The 12,194-nt window shown below is 40.5% G+C and overlaps 1 protein-coding gene across 6 annotated transcripts in view; it reads left to right on the top strand.

The window, feature by feature from the left end:
- MEIS1 (Meis homeobox 1) overlaps positions 1 to 12,194 on the top strand; it is a 107,945-nt gene that overhangs the window by 27,840 nt on the left and 67,911 nt on the right. The window lies entirely within an intron of this gene.

Consider the following 12,194-nt stretch of genomic DNA (forward strand, 5'->3'; position numbering starts at 1 on the left):
TTTTCTGAGAAGCTGAAAGCATATTTTTTCTGAAGAGACCAACTGCAGTGGATTTAGTGTTAATTTAATGCAATTAAAATTTAAAAAGGATCCTTAATCTGAATATAAAAGAGAGTGCTTTATTGAAGTTGACTCTGAACTCACAATAGGTATATACTTTTAAATCTGGTTTTATGATCATGTTTCATTCAAGTGCTGTTAGACAACAAAGGAATTGTGTTTCTAAAAAAAGGTTGAACAGTACTGATTAGCATTGCAAAGTCTGCGTTTAACAAGATTAGTTTTTAAACTAAACCAGTATATTTTAATTTTTTATATGCATGGATTTAACGTACATGGTGAATAACATCTCCTTATAGAATTTTAAGTATTTGAGACTCGTTATTGTTTAAAGAAAAGTTGCTGACTTCATCGCAAGTGTAGCCTAGTAAAAATGGGGCCTGGAATAGTAAACTGTTGCAGAGTTGAGGCAGACACTGGTAACCTTCTGACCTCTGACTTTTACTGGAAAATGATATGCAACATAAATTCAGGGGGCCTTTTTTCTTTCAAGTATGTATACATATATATTCTAGTGGTGCTGTTCACAATGCTATAGTTGAAGTGGTGTCAATTTGTTCATTAGAGCCCCTTGCTTTTGGAGCAAACTTTAAATCCATGGGGTTTTTTTAAGGCTGAAAAAGCTGCTTCAAAAATAAGCTTTGAACTAAAATGTGGTGTTTTGAGAGGGTTTTTGTATTCATTTAGAGCTGTTTTTTTATTAGACGGATGTGCGTGTGTTTATGTGGATATGTGCGTGGACAAAACATCTGTGGGGAGGCTTGCCAGAATGCTCCTAGACCACGCTGGAAATTGAGCTTAGTTCCTGGTGTACTTTTAAACATTTTCAGACTTTATTTTCTCCTAAATGTGGCATTTTTAGTAGTCTGGAGTGCTTGTCATATCTGATGTCTATTGCCACCCTGCAAGAAGTTCCTAGCAAGGTGCATGCTGCAGCCTCAGTCAGGAAGGGTTTTTTAAAGTAACTTTCAAGCCTGAGTCCTATGAAGTATCCACAGAAGGAACTTGTCAGTGATGCTTTAGTCAGTTCTGAAACTGTTACCCAAACCCCAGTGGTTTATTTGGGCTGGGATTGCTGCCAGCGCTTCATGGAGAACTGTTTTGTGAAGAAGGCTCAGTGCATTAAAACTTTGGAGAAGAGTAACAAAAGTGGGAATTTGATAACTGGAGCTCTCATGTCAAGTTTGGGAAAGGAATTTTGGAAAAGAGATCCTGTCCTGGGAGTCTCTCTTACCAAGACTTGCCTTCGGGCCACTTGCCACCTTTGGAAATGGCATTGTTTTTGAGGAACAGGAATATGGTAATGGTAGCATTGTCTTGCTGAGCCTTGCTTTATGTCTTGTTTACATGAAATGCTCTGAAGGTTGATATTGTGGGAGAAACTCATTTGTTTAAGCAAATCCATGCCTGCATGTATACCTTCTGTAAAAAAACCCTCCAAAATGTGATTTTAGCATTTCCCTATGGGGAAGAAGTCAAAAAAATACAACCCTGAGGGACTGAAATGGAAGAGAACTAAAAGATAGCCTGCCTCTCCCCAACTGCATTTAATTTCCAGATGCTGTGATTTGGTGGCTTTTTCTTCTGTGGCCTGATGTTAGGAGTGCAACACTCTGGTTAAACCCCTGTGTTCACCCCTGCTGGGTGCTTTTCTTGGCAGCAGAAGGAGCCAGCATGGCACTGCCATAGCAGCCAGGTGCTGTGGAGGGGTGGCAGCAAAAGGCTGGGGACACACATGCTTGTGCTTGCAAGCATAGGAGTTAACTCGAAATGCATGCGTTGCATGACATATATTCAGTATATTATGGGCTTCCCTATTTTTAGGAGTTTGTAAAAGTTCCTTTTGGTTCCTTCCATCTGTCAAGATCACGTTTGCCATTTAAAAAAAAAAAAAAAAAGGGGGAAAAAAAAAAAAGCAAATCTGATCACCAGAAATAAAACCCTCTAAAACTGTCTGGTTTCAGGTTGTTCTCACAACCTACTTCCCTCGTTGGGGTAGGTAAAAGCACCTTCTGGGCCAGGTTTGCAACCTGGCTGAAAGTGTCACAAAGGTGTAAATGTAAGCTTTGCATTTTCAGAGAGGCACACAGACTGGAAAACTTAAGCCTTTAGCAAGACTTAGCCCTTAACCCAGAGTATGTTAAGGTCTATTTTTGGACTTTTTTGAGATTTTTCTTCATTACCTTATTCACTACAAATCTTGCGAAGTGTATTTTTAACCTATTTATGTCCCAGTGTAAAACGCCTATCAAATGATTGCCTTTGAAATCAGGAGAGATGGTCTTTCATGTAAACATTTTAAAGTCTTCTTCAATGTGTAAATTTATTTACTTAGTAAATAGTAATAACTCCCAGCTGCTTCGATCCATTGCAGAAATCCATATTTAACTGCTAGGGACCTGTTCTGAGGTCTCGTGCCACTGAACAGCAGGATATGTTATTGCATAGTACGTTGACACACAACTTCTTCTAAAGGCCTGGTATTGTGTCATCACAGGGGATAGTTATAGTGCAGGAATGCAGAATAATATTATGAAAAAGTTTTCCCATTGCTCTGAACTTAATGGGAAAGGCCTTTGGAGGTCTGTCACCAAATGCTGGTAAGAGATCTGAATTTACATAGTGGAGAAATAATTCACTAAATTCTATTTAAAAGAAGAGAAGCAAATTCTTATGTACAGGCAGGTGATGCTGAGCTCATGGCAGCACTATTTTACCTTACTTTGTCTCGTAACTTCAAAAGATTCCTGTTTGGGATATTGAGAGATCTGCTTTGTTTGTTTTTCAAGTAGTGAGACCAGGAAGATGCTGAACAAAGCCTTGGTACAGTCACTTTTAATCCAGAGTGGAGTTCTTTATTTCCCATGTTTAGCTCTCCTACACAGCTTAAAAGAAAAAGAAAAATAATCCATCAGTGTCACCTTATTTGTGTGTATTGTTTTTCTCTTTTATTTTCCCCCAAGCCTCAGCCTGCATTCAAAGCATTTTTTTAACCTCCAAATAATTGTTGCTCTTTCAAGCCAGGAGTAGAAAGCAGCAATATTTCTTTATAAAAATGTATCAATGGCTGCGATGGTTTTTTTTTTTTTCAAGGTTTTGTAGGAGTTTGAGCAACCTATAGGCAAAAAGGCAATCGGGTTTATTATTGCTGGGAATCTCCAGGCGGTTGTTTGGAGGCTGCAAAGGCAGGCAGCAGAGCCGGGAAGAGGGGGAGAGAAGGGCCACATTATGTTCCAGATGACTGAGCAAGGATTTATATACCAGCTCGCCTTTTTTTTTTTTTTCCTTTCTTTTTTTTCCTTTTTTTTTTTTTTTTTTTTTTTTAAACATGGAGGAAGAAAAGTAATAAGAACGGGGAGGCATTTGAAGCGGTCAGATGGCCGATGACTAATGGGATAGGTGGGCAGGAGCCCTCGGATTGGGTGTCTTAATGAGCACATTTCGCACCGAGTTTGGGCTGCAGTTCCCCTTCACCTTTGCCCTTTATTGACCGAACTGACACTTCATTTTTCACATACTTCCAATTATGGCTGAGCTTAAGTATCGCCCTGCCTCCTTTCTTTCTTGCCTATGGATGGCTTGAGAGTGGCTAAGGCCACAGAAGATATTTTAATTTGAAAAACTACCATAGCAAGGCAGGTTTAGGGTGTAACCTGAAACTGCTGTCACTTGGCAGTTTCTCGGATGAAAACAAAAGTTTTAATGTTTCTTGTTTAGCGCTTCACCACCAGTCCCCCACCATTTTCTGTGGTGGTGTGGGGAATTGCTTTGGGGGCGATTGGGTTGGTGAGGGGTGTTTTCCTTGGGGTAAATCTTTACTGGCTGTACAGGTGTCATGGGCAGGAGTCACTGAAGTAAAGAGGTAAACCCAAATTAAAAGCAGTGCCATGCTTGAATGATGGCTCCTCTTTCTTTCTCAGTGCAGCATCTTCTCAAATGTATTCTTGTGGTGTAATGCCCTGCAATGTCCTTTGCTGGACTTTTCCCTTATGGAAAAGGAAAGCATAATTGTGCTTGCACTCCTCGAGCCTTAGGCCAGTGTGGATTTGTTGTTTTGGTAATATTTAATGCATGAATGCAGATTTGAGCATGGCCTGGCTGTGAAGCTTTGAGAAGTGGCTGAAAATTATGCTGGGAGAGGCTGGTAGGATGAAGAGGTGGAAAAATCTGCAGTCGCCCCTTTGCTGTGCGAGGAGAGCCATGATATATCTCCCACTGCTCAAGTCTGTGTGCATTTCCACGTTGGCTTTTACATGCAGAATCCTTCCAGGGCGGAAATGTCTGTTTGCTTTCGCAGGGCTTAGGGGGTTTCGGAGCATGCGGTTTTCCTACCAAATGTGGATTCTGTCGGAAATAGTTGGAATAAGTTGTGCTCGCATGGGGTGGGTGGGTTTAAGAACAAAATAGCTGCTGTTAGACCTTCACTTCCCAGCAGCACCACTGGATTTTGCAGCGTGGTTTTCACTGCCGGCTCTGTCATGTGAAATTTGGGTGAGTAATGAGTGGGCATGTCACCTGTGTGCCAGTGGTGATTGCTTTACATTTAAATACGTGGAGACTATGTTGACAATTATTTACATCCAAACAGAGGCCCCCTAAACCACAGAAGTATTTATCTCAAAAAAAAAAAAAAAGTATGAAGTATTACCTACTTTATTATGTAGCCCTCTGGCATAGTAATGGCGTGGCATATTTTTACTATAATATGGTAATAAAAGAATATGTAAAAGGCAGACAAAGGTTCTGTCTTTTCACTAAGGTGACCCCTGTTACCAAGTAACTGCTTTACTTATGAGCTTATTAAAAACTCAAAAAAAATGAGCTTTTCATACTTCACAGGCATTGATGTGAAAATGAGCTGTCCTATGAGTAGTTTTCTTGATCATTTTTAGAACAATTGATTAGCCAAAGAGCCGCTGTCATTAGTTGACATTGACTGATAGCAATTTGTCACAAGCTCCGAAGGTCAGCCAGGCAGTGGAAGCTTCGGCTTGTCTTTGATTGACCTTTTCTGATGCCATTATCATGCGATCGGTTAGACTGGATGTGACCCTCGATTAGAAAAGACAGGGCATTAGTCAACAGGGGCTGCTCCCTGTGTTTTTTCTGCCGCTTTATGTGTTGTGAATCCCGAATTAAGCGTAATACGCTTGTTTGGAAACGGAGCAGTATCAGTTTTCTTGCTGAGGCTCTGCCATCCCCTTTTCTTTTCCTGCTTTTCCATCAAGCAGGCAGCGCTTGGTTTGCTCTAAATCAGTGTGAGCACCTGTGCCCTCTTCCTTTGACGTGAGATACGAGATTTAAGCCAGGCCCATATTTATCTGAAACTCTTCGTGTAGGTGCATATTCTTCAGCAGCACCAGCATTAATTATTTTTATCTCCCCAGAATCATGTTGTTTTGTTTTTTTTTTAACAGTGATTGAGTGGTTGAGGATTATGCTCATAACATGATGTCAATTTATCATTCTGCTCTAAAGCCGGGGGGCGTGAAACTGGTTTTTTCCTCCTTCTAGTTTAGGTTTTTGGTTTTTTTTGCCTGGTTTTGTTTTTTTGGGTTTTTTTTTTTTGGGTTTTTTTTTGGTCTCATCAGCCTGATTCAGCTGTTAAACTTAGGTTTTGGGAGTGCTAAGTCTGTGTGCCTCAGCTAAGCAAGGTTGTGCTTTCCAGAATGGTGCATGGGAGCAAGTTCTTACTTAGGAGCGGGTGTCTGTCATGATCTGAGCATTAATCTATTCCCAGTGTCAGGATTTATTTCAGTCATTCACATTAGCTTAAATGTCTGTTATTAACAGGCATTTTTCTTTTCGTCTGGCAAAGCTAACTTAAATACTTATAAACGTTGCTTGTTTTCCCTAAATTGTGGGTAACATCATTGTAAATGAACTCTTTTCCTTGTAAAAAACCTTCCTTCTTTCCATTTGCCTTTCAGGGGAAACCTGAATTTCTCTAAGCATCAACTTGTTTTTCAGGTCAGCCCCCAGAGATAATAAGCAGTTCAAAACCAGCAAAACCATTTCAGCACGGTTTAATGTGACTTTTAGTCTTTGCTCAGGAAAAACTTCCAGCTGGGAGGGGAGCAGAGATAGATGACCATGTCAGGAGGCAGATCTTTCAGACTGAGGCTACTGCCATCATTGGCAGAGCAGAAGGAGGGAAAAAGACTTTGGAAACTGTTTATCTTTAAAGTGGCTATGGAAATACAAATATTCCTGACTTCTGGGCCCGTCTGTATTCAAGAAGAAGAATCCATGTGCTGGAGTCTCCTTTTTTTTTTCCTTCCTATTTTCTTGGCAAGTTTTTCTAAATTCAGAAATGTGTACCCATTAAACAGCTGTGTGGCTGTGCAGGAGCCCATGTATACATAGATGTGTATATAAGAGCATGGCCCTGACCCTGAACTGAGAGCATCCATTGGCTTTTGCAGTCCCAAAGTGTGTCTGCACAGAACCAGGTGTCTTACTGAGGGCAGGATATTGAACATGCCAAACAGGAAACAGTGGTGGAAAATAATCACATTGCTAAATCATTATCTTGGTCTGTTAGCTAAAATATCTGGTGTAGGACTGAAGGGCATCTTGTTTTCCTCGTTGGATGGGTCAGAGGGAGGTTTGGTTTTGTAAGAAGTTGTAGAAATACGTTTGAAGTTTTTAGTGTCCAAGATGCCCCTTTCAGCAGTACCAGAGTGGGGGGTCTTCAAGATGGTTGATATGGTTTTTTTTTTTTTTTTGGTTGCTTTATTCAGATAAGGTTTTTGTTTTCCTACACAACCTGGATGTTTTCACTTAAGTTGTGGTGGCTCATTGGAGCTAATGAGCTTCCCATATGGCCTATATTAAAGGCCATCTTAGTATTCCCAACTTAAGGGTTCTATCCCATTTGCTTCTCCAGGTTTTGGTGGCTTCAGCTGAGTCTTGCAATCTGATGTAGGCAGAGTGAGACTTTAAGATGTGTGTCATTGGCCTCTTTAACTTGGAGATTAAAAAAACAAAAGTTGTGATCTTGGGATGTTTGTTTTGAGCGACATTTTATCACAAGGAGTATAAACTCATAAATATGCCATATTTCTGGATTAGTGATGCAACAGGGTGTGCCATTAGGCTGCTTGGCACAAACCATTTTCCTATCTCTCACATAAAAGGCTGGGAGGGGAAAGATGACTAAGGTTGGAGGAGAAGTCTTTAAAATTAGTTGTGTATGGAGAAAGTGGGTGCTCGTCCCATAATACGAGAACTATGGGTGGGTGTTCATGGCACAGGAGCTGTTCCAGAGTGTTGGAAGGTTTGTAACAAACAAAAATGTTTTATGTGTTGGCTTAAATTTATTGCTACAGAACAGCATTCTGAGGAGGTCAGCAGGGGACAAAAAGAGATTAGACCAATTCATGGAAAAATAGGTTCTTCTTAGCTATTAAAAACCCTGGTCCAGATGCAACCACTGGCTCAGGAAGCTGCCCAAGTGCTGATTGTCAGAGCGGTGGCGCAGCTGCTTCTGTGTGTCCCCACTTTCCCTGGTGTTTTCCTAAACACCCGTCATTGCTCGTGTCACACACCACCACAAGACCCAGTTACTGGGACAGATGTCTTCTAGTTTTTGTGTTAAAATAATTTTTCATAATTCAATTCAGGAAATAAGATGCTGGATATTTTTGTTTATCCTTTTTTTTTTTTAATGCTCTTGCTAATGCTGGCCTGCTTTTGTTGGGAAGAAAGTAGACATAGCTTGTATTTTCTTGCCCTTATTACCCTGATGGTGGGAATGTTTTGATGCTATTCATTCAAATTTGACAGGTGATTGCTTCTGTAAATGAATGCACTCAAATCATAATTGTTGCAACAGAATTGTTTGATTACCTGGCAGTAGCCTCTTTCTCTCTGATAGCTTTTGGATCACCTGTTTGCTGAGAGCATTTGACAGTCCTCATGTTTATTACCCAGTTGAATGTCAGTAGCAATTGCAGCTAAAGATAAACGAAAATGCAAGTACTTGTTGACCTTGACTTTTTTCCACAAGATATTGGACTTGATGGCTCTATTGCTGTTGAACTGATAAGAGTTATAAACAGTAGTTGAGGGAAAATGTTTTATTCCCAGAGGAAAATACCACACTGCTGTGGGAAATGGCATCTGACTAGCACTCTTTGCCAAATTTGCTTGGTTCACCTTCATTTAGACTGTGGGAAAATAAAATCCAAATTTCCCCTTTTATGACTTTAATATCTCTGCAAACATGAATTCCTGTGATCTTTGTAAAGTTTTGTTGGCAGACTGTGCCAATAACAGACAGCGAGCACGAGACCTTGCCATGTTTTATGATGTGCTATAATGAGGATTCTCAATTCTTCCTCATTTTTGGGCTGATTTGATAATTACAGGGAGGGAACAGAGCTTTCTTCTCCTATACCATGGGAAGTTTAATATGTCTATAAGCAGCAAAGACTGGGAAATGGGTGGCTGTGGGTGGATGTTGTCGGAGGGGGGCTGTGCTGGTGGGAGGACAGCCTGGGGATGAAAGCCAAGTTATTGCAGGGATGGAGAGATGGTACTTTCATTGGTCAAGTTCGCACCCACTTCTTTAGGCAAGGTCCCACATGGGGTCCTTTGCAGGTTTTTGATAGGAGGTGGTCAATTTGGTGGTGCCCTTCCCAGCTGTGTTTGGGAAATGGGAGGGAGGGATGAACTCCCAACCCTACAAATTTTCCTGTTATAACCCTCCATATATATATATATATGTTTATATATTTATTTCTAATCCTACTGTAATATGAAACCTGAAAGGAAGACTTCAGTGGAAACAGGAGCAAGCAATAGGCTTTGAGATCTTTCAGGATGAAAGTCACTGTATAAACATTATACGTAAAAAGCACAAAAGACAGAGGAATTATATTCTTTAAAACATAAGTCCTTCTTGTCTTGAGAACTGCTCTGATAAACTCTGTACAGTATTGTAGGAGCTTGTTAAAGCTCCGAAATGCAGGATTAAGCAGTGCTGTAACAGTTAGCAGAGTCAGACGAGTAATCTTATTGCATTGTAATTTTTTTTAGGTAAGATTAAGCTGGCATTACATTATATGTTTGTGGGCGAGGGGCCATTCTTCAAGGGATTAATTAATAGGATCAGCACTGTAAGATGCTGACATAATTTTTTCTAGGCACATTGATGCACATGGGCTTTTATTATTACTATTCTTTTTTATTTTTTCTTTCAATTTTAAATTCATGAATGAGATGGGGACTTTCTCTGGGCAATCAGAGCAGCCACTGCAGCTTGCAGCAGTGGTGATGTCAGAGCCACCTGTCATCCTATAATTCATCGGGGACCACTTCTCACTGGCCTGGTGACCCACTAGTTGGTGGCATGAGAAGTACCAGAGGGAGATGCCTGATGTCCCTTCCACCCAAGCTGGGGTGGGATCATAGGGCTGTGACTAAGCAAATGCCCGACACTGCTCTGGCAGGTCTTTGAATAAGGGTGCTGTTGGGAAGGTCTTCCACCTTTCTGCTTTGGCTCTTTAGCCATGATACCTCCTCCAGGTAGCCTTTGGTTTGATGTGCTTGAACTTTTGCTGCTCAGGACTGGAAGGTGGGAAAGGACATGGGAGAGCATGGCTGAGCCCGTGATATGCAGTGGGAGCGGTGTGACATCAGGATAGCCAGCCTGCCTCCCGCTGTAGTTTGGGAACTTCCTCATCATAAGGCAGTGCCTCTGGCATATAATAGCCAATATAGAAGTATTTCTATATTTATAGATATAAAACTTATTTATCTAGTATAAATATTATCAGTATTTGTTGGGGTTTTTTTCTCTCTTGAGTATTTAAAATCTCACACGGATTTTGCAGTCAGGGTTTTGCAGTTGTGCTTTGCCAAAGTGTAATGTGAAAGTGTGGGAAAGAAGAAACGGCATATAAATAAATAAAAGTACAGTGGGGACAGCCTTTTCAACTACTTGTCCCTTAGTTTTTAGTTTTCCTGGGGCTGATTCTGTGCCGTGGGTGAGAGATGGCCCTTGCATCCCCAATACTGTCTGTTGTCTCCAGGTTGTAAGTACATCTTTTGCAGAAGGACAGAAGATCTACTAGAAGACACCACTTATGCCCTTGGAAAAGACCTAATGGTGGCAGACATACCCTAACTTATGCTGAAATCTTCCCCAGTGCTCTGAATAGCAGTGTCACATGGATGCATGCTAAATATATTCTGGAGTCTGTAGTGTCCTGATGGACCTCGAAGAAGGCATATCTTAGCTTTCTCTGGTCAGCAAGTGAAGGTCATGGAAGCAAGGCTTGTTGGATGGAGAATCTTTTGTTGGTCTCATTGCTGTGCCAAGAGAATCTCCTCCCTTTCTCCCTCCCTGGCACAGCACTGAGGGAGAAACCCCACAGTAGAGTTCCTGCTTGGGGCCCTGGATTATAGCACATGCACCGCATCAAATGTCTTCCTAAAGCAGGGGAAAGAGGGAATGAGGTCAGCATTAACTGAACAGCTCAAAGTTAAGTGTAATTTAAAATGAGGTTAAAGTTTCAGGGCACTGTCACGTCAGAGTGTAGCAGCTTCTTGCTAAAGAGCAGGGGATAAGTTGCAGGAAAATTACAGCAAGGGGGAAAAGAGACAACAAAGTGGAATTGAAATGTGTTCGTTCTGTACTTCTCCTCCCTTCCACACTTAGCAAAGGATCTATTTATCTCTCCTGTCCCCTCATCCTGCCTGTGGCAATGAGAATGCCCCAGGAGAGGCTTTTGTGCAGGATCCTGCCTGCTTTCTGGTTTTTTTTTTTTTTGTTTTGTGGTTTGTTTTTTTTTTTTTTTTTTTGTATCTGTCTGCACTAACCCCGTGCAAATTCTGCATGAGGCCAGCTGTGTAAAAGTAAGAACAGTGGTGATGTTAATTCAGTACAACTATTGGACAGACTTAGTATGGTTTTGTATTGTAGTTCTGTAATGGGCTGTAGTAAAGCAGAGGGATGTTGTATTGATGAGCAGGCTGAGCCACAAAATGTTTGAATGTCAGTCTATAAATATTTATTATTTGTGTGTGTGTTTGTTCATATTTGTGCTTGGACGTGACTGCTTCCTACTACTACACTTTATTCTGTCAACCTGGCAAGAAAGGTGGTAAAACCACCCTTGTGAAGCACAGGGCATTTTTAGAACCTTTTAGAACCTTTCAAATTTCCTTTATGAGGAGTGTTGTGCTAAGTTCCTTGGTGTTACAGCTACAAGAAACAAATTAGGAAGCAGTGCTAACATTGGTGTCTCACTACATATTTATCCAGCTAAAAAACCCCTGAGGTGGCCATAATTTACCAGACTGAAGAGCAGAGAGGGCTGGCATAGCCACCTTATCTAGAAATGTGAAGTGATAACTTGCTTTAATTTAATCCAAAGGATGCTGGTGACTTGTTTGAATTTAATCCCAATAAAGTAACCAGCTAACAGTCTGCAGGAGGAACATGTTAGTCATGACATGGGTATATCAGCTCTTCACCACCATTAATTATATTGCATCACTGAAAAGCAGAATATGCATATTATGCAATTTTACAGCATGGCTTTCCATACATAATGTATTAATATAAATTAGAATTTCTTCGTACAGATGAATGTGTGAATTGAAATGCTATGTGTTACCAATATACAAATTTTATTTACAGTTGTGGTTCGTGTATGTGAAATGACAGTATTATACTTAAAAGTGCCTCTCAAGTTGATAAATGCCAACTTGATACTAAACACATTAATACTCAGTTAAAATTAGCAATCAATTTACTTGGATATTGGAGGTTAGCCAGGGATGGATCTGAAGTTGTATTAGGTATATCGTACTGGTCTGAATACATCATATGCTGTTGCAAAAGCATTGTGCTAATTTTAGCTTACAAAGAGGATGAAGATAAACTGCCTGCTGCTAGTTTGCCATATGCTATCCTGGTGATAATATTCAAGCCGAAAATATTCTGCAGAGAGTCTTATTGTTTCAGTAGAAGAAAAGTGGAACAGAGTTAAGCAAATTTCTGCTCTGTAAACATATACAAAATAATGAAATAAAACAAATCTCAAAATGTTGGTAGATGAGATCTGTGAAATTTGTTTTGCGTTTATTGGCTTTCATGGGAGTCAACAATTTATTTTACTATA

Source organism: Onychostruthus taczanowskii, unplaced genomic scaffold, assembly GCF_017590055.1.
Source record: "Onychostruthus taczanowskii isolate IOZ18803 unplaced genomic scaffold, ASM1759005v1 scaffold21, whole genome shotgun sequence".
In the NCBI taxonomy this organism is placed as follows: Eukaryota; Metazoa; Chordata; class Aves; order Passeriformes; family Passeridae; genus Onychostruthus; species Onychostruthus taczanowskii.